Below are 10,717 nucleotides of genomic sequence, written 5' to 3'. Positions count from 1 at the left end.
CAGGCTTAGATCAATTCTCAATCTAACTTAACGAGCTCTATTGGTGAGTCCTCTTACTAAGAGGATAATAGACATGCTTTTCTTTTTTTTTTATTTCTTCAAATTTTAAATTATTGTTAGAGTTAGTTGGGGGCATGTCCCAACACCTGAAGCTTTTGAGACATAATAGTTGATTCATCTTGAGTTTTATAGTAGTCTTTCCAATTACCAGTAAACTCTTGTTATGTTTATTACGATTATTCTGTCTAGTTGGACTTGATCCTCTTCACATATATATTTATTTAGTTTATGCATAGTTAAATTTTACGTATGTATATACAATATTTTCATAATATGCCAGACAAACAGGTTAGCTTGAGATCATTAGTGATCCTAGGTCTCATTTTAGGTCAAGGGGGTAACCTCGGGGCATGACACCATTATTCACCACTTCTTGCATTGGAGGGTTTACCCTCTTTTGGTTCTCAACACTCAGTATGGATTGACTATCCACAGTATTAGCAAATGTACATTAGATTGACTTAATGTAATAGACTTACCATTCGAGCAGATCGGCGAAAATAATAACAAGAAAGATATTGTTTTCTCCCAAGTATACATATCGAAGGTAATATGGGAGCACCTTCAATTCAAATAATGTGAACTTGAACATAGAAGTTAGATGATCGAACAATGATAAAAAAAATCATCATCCAAGTAGTCTAATGTTATTCGTTTTCTGGGATACCGCTGAATAACTTAAAATTGAAGACGAGCATAAACCATGAACAATATGCACTAATGAAAACCTTATTCATCTATAATCTTTGATCATACAATTAGTCAATGCTTTTGCAGTTCAATTTCATCTACAAAGAGCTCAAGGTGGGAAGATGAGTGAAGAGGTAGGCCTCCTCAAAGCTTCCCCTACATTAAATGGGAGCGAGAATCTTTAATTTCGTCTTGTTAATTCGTAAGAATCTCAACCAGTAAGGGGGTAATGTGAATTTACTGAACCTTGCCAAAATAAGAGGGACTGTATTTGTAGATGAGGTTGTCAAGCACTTTGCTGGTCGCCCGATTATCATTAAAAGACATTCTAGTTTCACTGCAATTTACAGAGAAAAACAAATAACAAACAATGAAGAAGCGACAAAACAAGAAGCATGGCTTCGGGAATGAATTGAGAAACGAACTAATAATTCTGGGTTAACGTAAAGGGTTGTTCTAGTGTTTTTTCGAATTTTCTTTAATGACGTAATAAAACACTAATAAATGGTTAGATTAACAGTAGCAATACAAGCTTATAAGTTCCCATAAAAACAGCATGAGCTTTCTGTATCATTTATTGTAGTTTCATTTTTTAAGCATATCAATATCAAAAATAATTTTCCAAAATTAAATTTGAACATCATATATTGGAAATTCGAAAGCATTCGCCTTCCTCCCTAGTGTGTGCTGGGTCTCAACTAATTCCAATATCCCGCACTCTTACTCGGTAAGAACAATGGGATTAAAACGTCAACACCTTATCCTTATACATGTCCACATGTCCTTCAATGGTGCTACCCAAATAAAAGTAGGCTACCCAAAAAGAATACATTTTTACCTCTACGTATATACCTTATACAATAACTTTAAATTTATATGTAATTCTAATTAGAAATATATCAAATACCCCCATACAATACATTAAATTACGATAACAATTATGCTAATCAAGGTTACTAATATCACAAAATTTCAAGATCCCAAAATGCGAATAAAACATATTATAGCAATGAAGCAATGTTATATCGATATGCGAATGTTGGTCTAGTATTTAGGGGTTTTATCACTCTCTTCTCCTTAATTAAATTTCGTCTCGAAATTTACCTTAAACTAGTCTCGGAACAAGTGTGGATAGTAGGTCCTCATGTTTTCTTCTCTCTCCAAGGTAGCTTCTTTTAAAGTATGGTTCCTCCAAAGTACCTTTACTATGGAAATTCATTTGTTTCTAAGCTTCTTTACTTCCTGAGCTTGAATCAGGACATGTTCTTCATTATGAATAAAGTCGGGATTAACATCAATAGATTCAACTAGAAGAACATGACATTGATCAAAATGTTATCTTTAGAGATAGAAACATGGAAGACATTGTGGATATTGTTTAACCCAAGTGGCAAAGAATATTTATATGCAACTAGTTCAACCCTTTCAAGTATCTCATAAGGTCCAATAAATAGGGGGATAAGTTTTCCTTTTTTCCAACATCTCATAATCCTTTTCCATGGAGATATCATTAAGAATAATTTAGATACAACTTGATATTCAATGTCACGCCTTTTAAGATCAGAGTATGAATTTTGTCTATCGAAAGAAATCTTTAGACGATTATTGATAATTTTTACCTTGTCCTCTATTTGTTTCACCATTTCAGGACCAATAGGCTTTCGTTCACCGATTTCACTCCAACAAAGAGACATTTTCTTCAGTATAAGGCTTCATGGGGAGGCATTCAAATACTCGATTGGTAGATATACAGTTAGAACATTCTATCAAAGACAAGTGTTTATCCCAACTACCCTAAAACTCCATAATGCAATCTCGAAGCATATTCTACAAAACTTGTATCACTCTTTCCGATTGGCTGTCTGTTTGAGGATGGAACGAAGTTCTAAACTTCAACTTAGTACCCAAATCTTCCTGCAAGCTATCCCAAAATCTAGATGTAAACCTTGTGTCCCGGTCAGATACAATACACATAGGGATCCCATGTTTGTTACAATCTTATTAATGTACAACTCCACTAAACACTCAACTGAGTAATCCATCCAAATTAATAATAAATGAGCATTCTTGGTTAGTCTGTCCACAATCACCCATATTGCATCATGATTTTTCAAAGTGCGAGGAAGTCCAGAAAGAAAGTCCATAGTTATTCTCTCCCACTGCAATTTCGGCATCGACAAGGGCTGTAGTAAGCTAATTGGGACTTGATGTTCTGCATTTACATGTTCACAAACCCAACATTTTGAAGTGACATCCACAATTCTCTCTTCATACCATTCCACCAATAATTTTATTTGATGGTCTCATACATCTTTGTACCTCCAGGATACATTGCATATGGTGAAATATCTCCTTCATTCAATATTTCTCTCCTCAATTTATCATTATTAGGGACACATAACGTGTTTTGATATAGTAAGAAAGCATCCTCTGTTAATGTGAAAGCAAGATTTTCCCCTTTTTAGACTTATCTCGTCAATTTTACAAGTTTGTCATTTAACTTTTGTTCTTCCTTCACCTTCTCAAGAAATATTGGCTTTACTTTCAAATTAACAATAACTAAACCTTTTGTGTATTGTGTATAACAAATATTCATGGTTCTTAACTCAAGGAGCAAGGTCAATGCACTCAAAGAATACTTGCGAAATATTTTCTACTTAAGGCATCGCAACCACATTAAGTTTACATGGATGATAATCAAATGTGCAGTCATAATCCTTGATGAGCTCAATCCATCTACGTTTTCTTAGATTTAACTCCTTTTGATTACCAAATTACATTAAGCTCTCGTAATTAGTGAATCTATGACATTTCTCTCCATAAAAAAATGCCACCATATTTTCAAACCAAACAATATAGCAGCAAGTTCAAGATCATGAGTTAATAATTCAATTCATGCGACTTTTAACCTGGAAGGTTTTCTGGAAAGACTTCAGGAAAATCATATAGGGTAGGTATGTCCTCGATACAAGGACTTATCAACTGTGTGTCGACTATTTGATCAACGTATGCCCCACAACCTTGACGCATCAACTTTCTTGACGCATCAACATTCTTGCCAAGGCTGCAATAATAATACTAAATGTCAATGATCTTTCACCTTCTAAGATGATGTGTGAAAATGTAGGATCTTTAAAGGTCACATGCTTTTACCTACAATCTACCACTGCGTGATATTTATAAATCCAATACATCCCTATAATAACATCAAAATTCTTGAAGGGCATTTCAATCAAATCAACAAAGAAGACTAGGTTTTGAATCACGAAGGGGAAATCTTGGTAAACTCGATTACACACAACTTGATAACCCAAATGACATTCAACAAGAAAATCATAATTAATTCTCACAAATTTCACAATTTCAGGATAAATATATGAATGTTTAGAACAAGGATAAAACAATGTTAACACACATATGTCAAATCGGTGAAATTTACCGACAACCACGTCTTTTCCATCATGATCATCCCTCTACCCCATGAATAAGTGTGTGAGTACCCCTTCTCCACTAGCTTGATTATCTCAACTTTTACTTGCTGCTTGGTTGTTTTTAGGTCTTTTCCCCTTATTAGTATGAGGAGGATTAAAAATAGGCTTGTGAACAGTGCCTTCTGTTTTCAAGGAAGGAGCATTATCAGGATCATGACAGTCCTTCACTGTATGATCAAAGCTCCCACAATTGAAATATGTACCAGAGTATCTCCTGGAAGTACCATAGTATTTCTTTTCACATTGCAGACAACTGGGAATGTGATGCTTGTCTTTGCAATAATTTGGAGTGTTGGCTATGAAAAAATCTGATCTGTTTTACTTTTGTTGCGGTTTTCAGTCATCACTATCAGCCTTAGTTTTTTATCAAACCTTCCCTTTTCTTATAGACCACAAAAATATTTTCTAGGCTTTCAGAATCTATTTTAATTTTTACTAGCGTCTTTCTTATCAAGTTGTTCACAAGTAAAAGCAGCAGATACTAATTTATAAAAGTACTCATGTTTCAGGATCACCACATTTTTTTTGTAATGGAATCATTTGAACCATCTTCAAATTTCCTTCTATTGTCTTTTTCCTCCTTAATAATACCTCCAACATAGAGAAAGATCCTTAGAGTCTTCTGTTCATATTCATCAAGAGACATGACTCATTGCCTTAGATCAATCTCAAGTAAGAATGGGAGGTTCTAAAATGACATTTAGAACACTTAGCCACCAACCGTAAGAATCTTTTTGTAATAGTGAGATAACATACTTCAATTTGGCCACATATGAACACTCTAACTGGTCAAACATCCTCTCCAAGTACTCTAGCCATTGTTCACCATCAGTGGGATCAACACCGCCTTTAAAACCCTCCACCCATTTTCCTCATTTTCACAAAATTAATCTCGTTGGGATCATGCATCGATTAAGCCATGTGGTGGAAACATTAAGCCCTTTGTTGAAAAGAAGGATTTGTTGCTTGAGTACCATGACACATGTTAGGATGTGAACCAACTCTTACGCAATGATGGTTTCCCACTTCAGACCCACTAGTGTGGGGAACATATTGGTTCGATGTAAATAATTTCACCCCTTCCCGAGCATGAGGTTGGGAAATATAGCCACCCAAACCTTCACGAGCATCTTTTATAGGTCGGTTCAGAAGCTGTTGTCATAACTTAAAGTTTCTTCAAAAGGGAAGATCACATTAAAATAGGGACATGTAGTTGATGCATATGCAATCTACATGCGATGAAATCATTATAAACCATATAAGCAAAAAAATAATATAAATACAACTCTTTTTAAAAGCGAACAAGTATAAAAGTAAATCACAACAAAAGTCCTAGAAACACAAACCTAGGCTCTGATACCAACACTTATAGCGACCCTTTTTGAAAGGATACAACATGTAAATGAACAGATGTAATTTACTACTTGCGACGATCGTAAGAGTTTAACGAGGACATATTAATTTTAATCTAGTAGAGGAACTTGGTTCATGACAAATAATTTGGTCAAGGAGTTGTATCTTTCACATTTAAACATTTTTTTAATATCAAAAATTGATACTGTGCGGAATTTTAATTTATGACGGAAAAACCCTCCCAAAATAATTTAAGTATTTAACCGACGAGATTTTCATGCATATATTATCCTCACACTTAAGAATAGAATAGAAAGAATACTACCTATTGCAGAGTAACAAAATCAGCCGGTTCATGCTTCACACAAACATTCAAAACAAATGGTAACTTTAGTATATTACAAGACATGGGTTTACATACTCCAAAAGAACAAAATATATAGTCATATTGATATGACAACCCATGGTAACATGATCAAATCATCCCTCAAACTATCATGGATATATACAACAAATAGATCATGTACAAGTCCCACGATTTATACAAAATTTAGATGACTATATGAAAATGTGATCTTCCTTAAGGCTCTCAAAAACATCAACTCCAATGGCCAGCTTTATGCATTCCCTCGGACATTCCATACGATAGAAACAACTAACTGTAAGCATATAGCTTAGTGGTGCAAAAAATATAGGTTTAGAGCCCTCATATTAACAAAGCTATCTTTCTCAAGTCATAGGCAGCACAATTTAAATATAATAAATAACTCAAGTAGACAACATAAAAAGAATATTATGTTCGATATTTAAGGATCCAAATTTAAAGAACGCTCATAGCACTTTTTTCCACGAGATTTAATAAGAAGGATCGCCCAATATATACGTCATGTCATTACACCAAGGACAAGAAGGTATAAAGAAGGGTCGATGCCCTGTATGAAAAAGGGTCAAAGCGCAATAAACAAGCAAACCAAGAACTATATTAAAAAATGCTTTCTAGTTCTTGCCTAAAAGAGACAACCTCCATAGTTAAGACGAACTAAAAATCCAGAGGCAAGATGGAAAATAGTCTATATCAAGATGCACGCCAAAAGTGACAAACTCACAACCACACAAAGGACAAGTTTCCAACAAGAGTGCAAAGTGATCAAACGATCCGTACAACTGGGCGAGTTATACAAGTGTATTTAATGTCTTAAAGGATAACAACACGACAATACAAAGTGATAAGATCTAACCAAAGGTACAAGAATAAACTTTTAGTTAAACCAGCAGGTAAAAATAGTACAAGCACAAGTTTATACACAAACCTCAATTCTTTAGCATAGAAACAGTGCAACACAACTTCACGAGTTCAAATTGTAGACCAACCAACGTATTAAGGTCCTCAACTTATTCGAGTATATACAACCTTAAAAATACAATTAAATAACTTCTTTAATTCTACCATCTCAATAATGTCGAAGTAAAATAGGATTATCATGACAAGTAAGTTTAGCCTGTACAAATCGACTATGATCCCAAAAAAGTATTTCTGGCCAGTCTAGTACCTCATTGTCACAACCTAAATTAGAAAAAAGAAAATGCAAAACTAGACTTTGTAACCTTAATGAAAGAAGAACGTACATCTCTTAAGGTGGAAAAAGGACAAGAATCACCACAAGATATATTTTTAATGATAAGATATAATAAACACACTGATAGTTTTCCATAAAGGATTTCAAATACAAAAATTTGGACATAACTTATCCTATGTTGTTTCTCATATTTAGAATCCTTAATAGCTAAATTAGAGTTTAACTTAAACATTAGGGTCGTGGATATACGACATAGATTTCCACATCATATTTATTCATTGTAAATGAAGTTCTATTGAACGAGATATGTTGAAAATCAAAACACTACCAAGCTTAGGAAACAAATTTCATCACTTACAAAAGAGAATTGTGTGTCTGGTTTTTCAGGAAAAAGGACCAAGTTCTACTTTTGTGATTTTGAAGAACAATTTGTTTACCTAAGGTTATAATGTTCTTAGACTTAAGGGAAACGAATTTAATCGTAGGAGGTGTGACTATATATAGCTACAAAAGTGAACCTTATGACATGTACACATATCCTTCAAAGGTTCTGTCCAAATAAAAGTAGGTTGGCTAAATAGCATAAATATATTCCTGATACAATAACTTTAAATTTATATGTAATTCTAATTAGAAAATTACGCAAATAACCCCATACAATACACTAAACACAGTACTAATTATGTCAAGTGATGTTGCAAATATAAAAAATATATAAAGTTACAAAATGAGAATAAAACATATTATAGTTATTAAGCAATCGTGCATCGACATGATAATGCTGGTGTAATATTTAGGGGTGTTACAGTTATTCCCTGGTGATGAGTTATTTTGGAATTTCATAAGACTCTTTGGTTTGTCATTTTATGGTTCTTTGTAAGATCACTCTACATCAATGGCATCATTTCCATCTTTACACCCCTAAATATTACACAAACATTAGCATGTGCGGTTAGGGTGGTTAGGGGCAGGCGCACAATTGGGGGTCAAGCCATCTGGGGCTGAGCTTCCTAACAAATTCTAGTCTCTAATTGACTTACCTAACTAGCTAACTAGCCTAGGATTAACCAAAATAATCCAATTAGTGCACCCGACAACCTAAAACATAACTAGGTGACACTAACCTAGTAACTGGTTAAAGAGACAACCTAGTACCTAAACTAGGATGGTCACAAGGGATAGTTATGTTCCTAAAGATATAAGGGTACTTTTGTAATTACCCTAGGTCACTTAATTAATTATATTAGCAACTTAATTAATTAAATTAAATGGTCAAATCAAAATCCTTACACTAACCTAGTATAACTTAAGAAACATCCTAGTACATAACCAGGGATGGTCCAAGGGTTAGTTATGGTCATAACAACTTAAGCGTACTTTAGTAATTATTCTAGGTCACATAATTATTTAAATTAGCAATTTAATTAACAAGTTGTCTTGTGAAAGATGAGAAACCTAACAAGCTTTAAGGAAAAGCTTTCCATTGAAATCACTTCTCCAAACAAGGAAATAAATTGAATGATAGAAGAAATGAGTCATTTATGTTGTTCCATGGAGTGTTGGTTCTATCCTTTCTTCACCTGTTGATGCAAGCGGTGAAAAAGCTCTAAAAGTCAGAAATATTCCGTATTTTTCTGGATCAACTCATGCTTTAGTTCTTCCATAGGTATATTACATTTCATATTAGCAAGAAATATATAAAACAAGTAGTTCATACTTCATGTTCTCAAGGGATTTTAAATAAATACATTTAGGTAAGTTAGAGAATTTTGTTGGGTTCGTAGAAAACACAACTTGCCCTTCTACTCCATTGATATGTAAAGATTTTTGGTTGTAAATTTGAGTTTTTATGGAGGGAGTTGGAGTTGATGGTGTCTCTGCGGTATCGATACTAGTGCAAATAGCTTTCTTTACTACCTTTTTTTAAAATATGTGATTACCTTTTCAGATCAAGCTGTAGTCTTTTATGATATGATAAACATATAAGAGATTGGTTTTAACATTCTATCAAAAGTTAAATGTTTCTTTGACCTTGATATGTTGTATGGTAAATATATAGATATAGTATATTTTATATATATTCTACTCTGATCGTGATATCTAGTTGTTCAAATATAATTTATAAGTGATCATTTGATTGTTTTATCTTTTTCTCATATTTACTACTCATATTATTTGAAAGAGTCCCGCGATATATATATATATATATAAGACAGTTTACAATATTTGTAAGTGTTTGATTGAAAAATGAATATTTTTTTGTTACTTACAATGAAATATTATTAGCATATCAACTACATATTTTAATAGCCATTTGATGTTTTTATAGTACCAGTACCACTACATTGAGGCACCTGAGATCTTATGTTTTCGAGAATAGTGATGATTATTGTTTCATGCAATAACCTTTGAGTATAAAGTATATCAGGATTTTGTATTTTGTATGGTCTTATTATAAAGAACAGGGGACAACAAATATGTCTTTTATGATTTATTTTAATTTGGCTCATATGGCTCAATAAATAGAGGACGGAATTTCTCCGATAAATACTATTAAATATGTATACCCAGAGAGTCCATTAAAGAAAAGGGATTGGGAAAGTATTCTTCAACATGACTAGTATTGAATATGAATTTTTTTCCCCTATTTTCGAATGTATAGGAAAATGTGGGTGAATGAATTTTAATGTTTGCCAAGTGAACTGTATTCATTGTAATGAATGATAAAGAGTTTTTGTACCATCTTCATATATGTTTTAATACATCTGGTTTTGTATAACTTATTTTTAGTACAGATCTTTAAACTATTGCACAACACTTGAGAATACACATGACCTTCCTGAGCAACATTATGAAGAGGTTGGTAGGTAGATCTTTCATTATTGTTTATCCTTTGTCCTGATAATAGAATGCACAATGAATCCAATTTGAAATTGGCTTATTCACTTGTTATGTTTATTTTAGTTGTTTCATGATTTAAAAAATACGTTAAGAAGAAATCTTACAATTGTCTTCGTAGAATAATCATCCAATGGTCTGCAATCCATACGGTTTTCTGAGTTAATAAAAAAATTTCTTCTCGTGAAAGATCTAATCCATTTTTCAGACTACGCAATAAAATTTTTGTCACAAATAATATTTAAGGGTGTTTTTTGTATGAAGAAAATTATTTTCGAAAATGTTTTTCTAATTTTCTCATGTTTGGTTTAGTTAAATGTTTTGGAAAATGTTTTCCAAAATCAACTCATATTCCTCAAAATTAATGAAAATGACTTCCATTTAAAAATTAAGGAATGTTTACTGTTAAAAATATTTTCAACTTCAAAATTTATTTTTTCACTCCACCCCCCACCCCACGAATATTTCCCCCACAAAAAAATTTAGTTTGTTTTTCAAAAATATTTTCAACTTAAAAATTTCATTTTTCACTACTACCCTTGATCCCCCACCCCACCACCACCACCCACATTCCGAAAGTCATTTTAGTTTATTTCTAAAAACTATTTTCAATTTCAAAATTTTGATTTTTCACCCCTACCAACGACC

The sequence above is a fragment of the Solanum pennellii genome, chromosome 1 (assembly GCF_001406875.1).
Source record: "Solanum pennellii chromosome 1, SPENNV200".
In the NCBI taxonomy this organism is placed as follows: domain Eukaryota; kingdom Viridiplantae; phylum Streptophyta; class Magnoliopsida; order Solanales; family Solanaceae; genus Solanum; species Solanum pennellii.
This window is presented reverse-complemented; position numbering follows the sequence as displayed.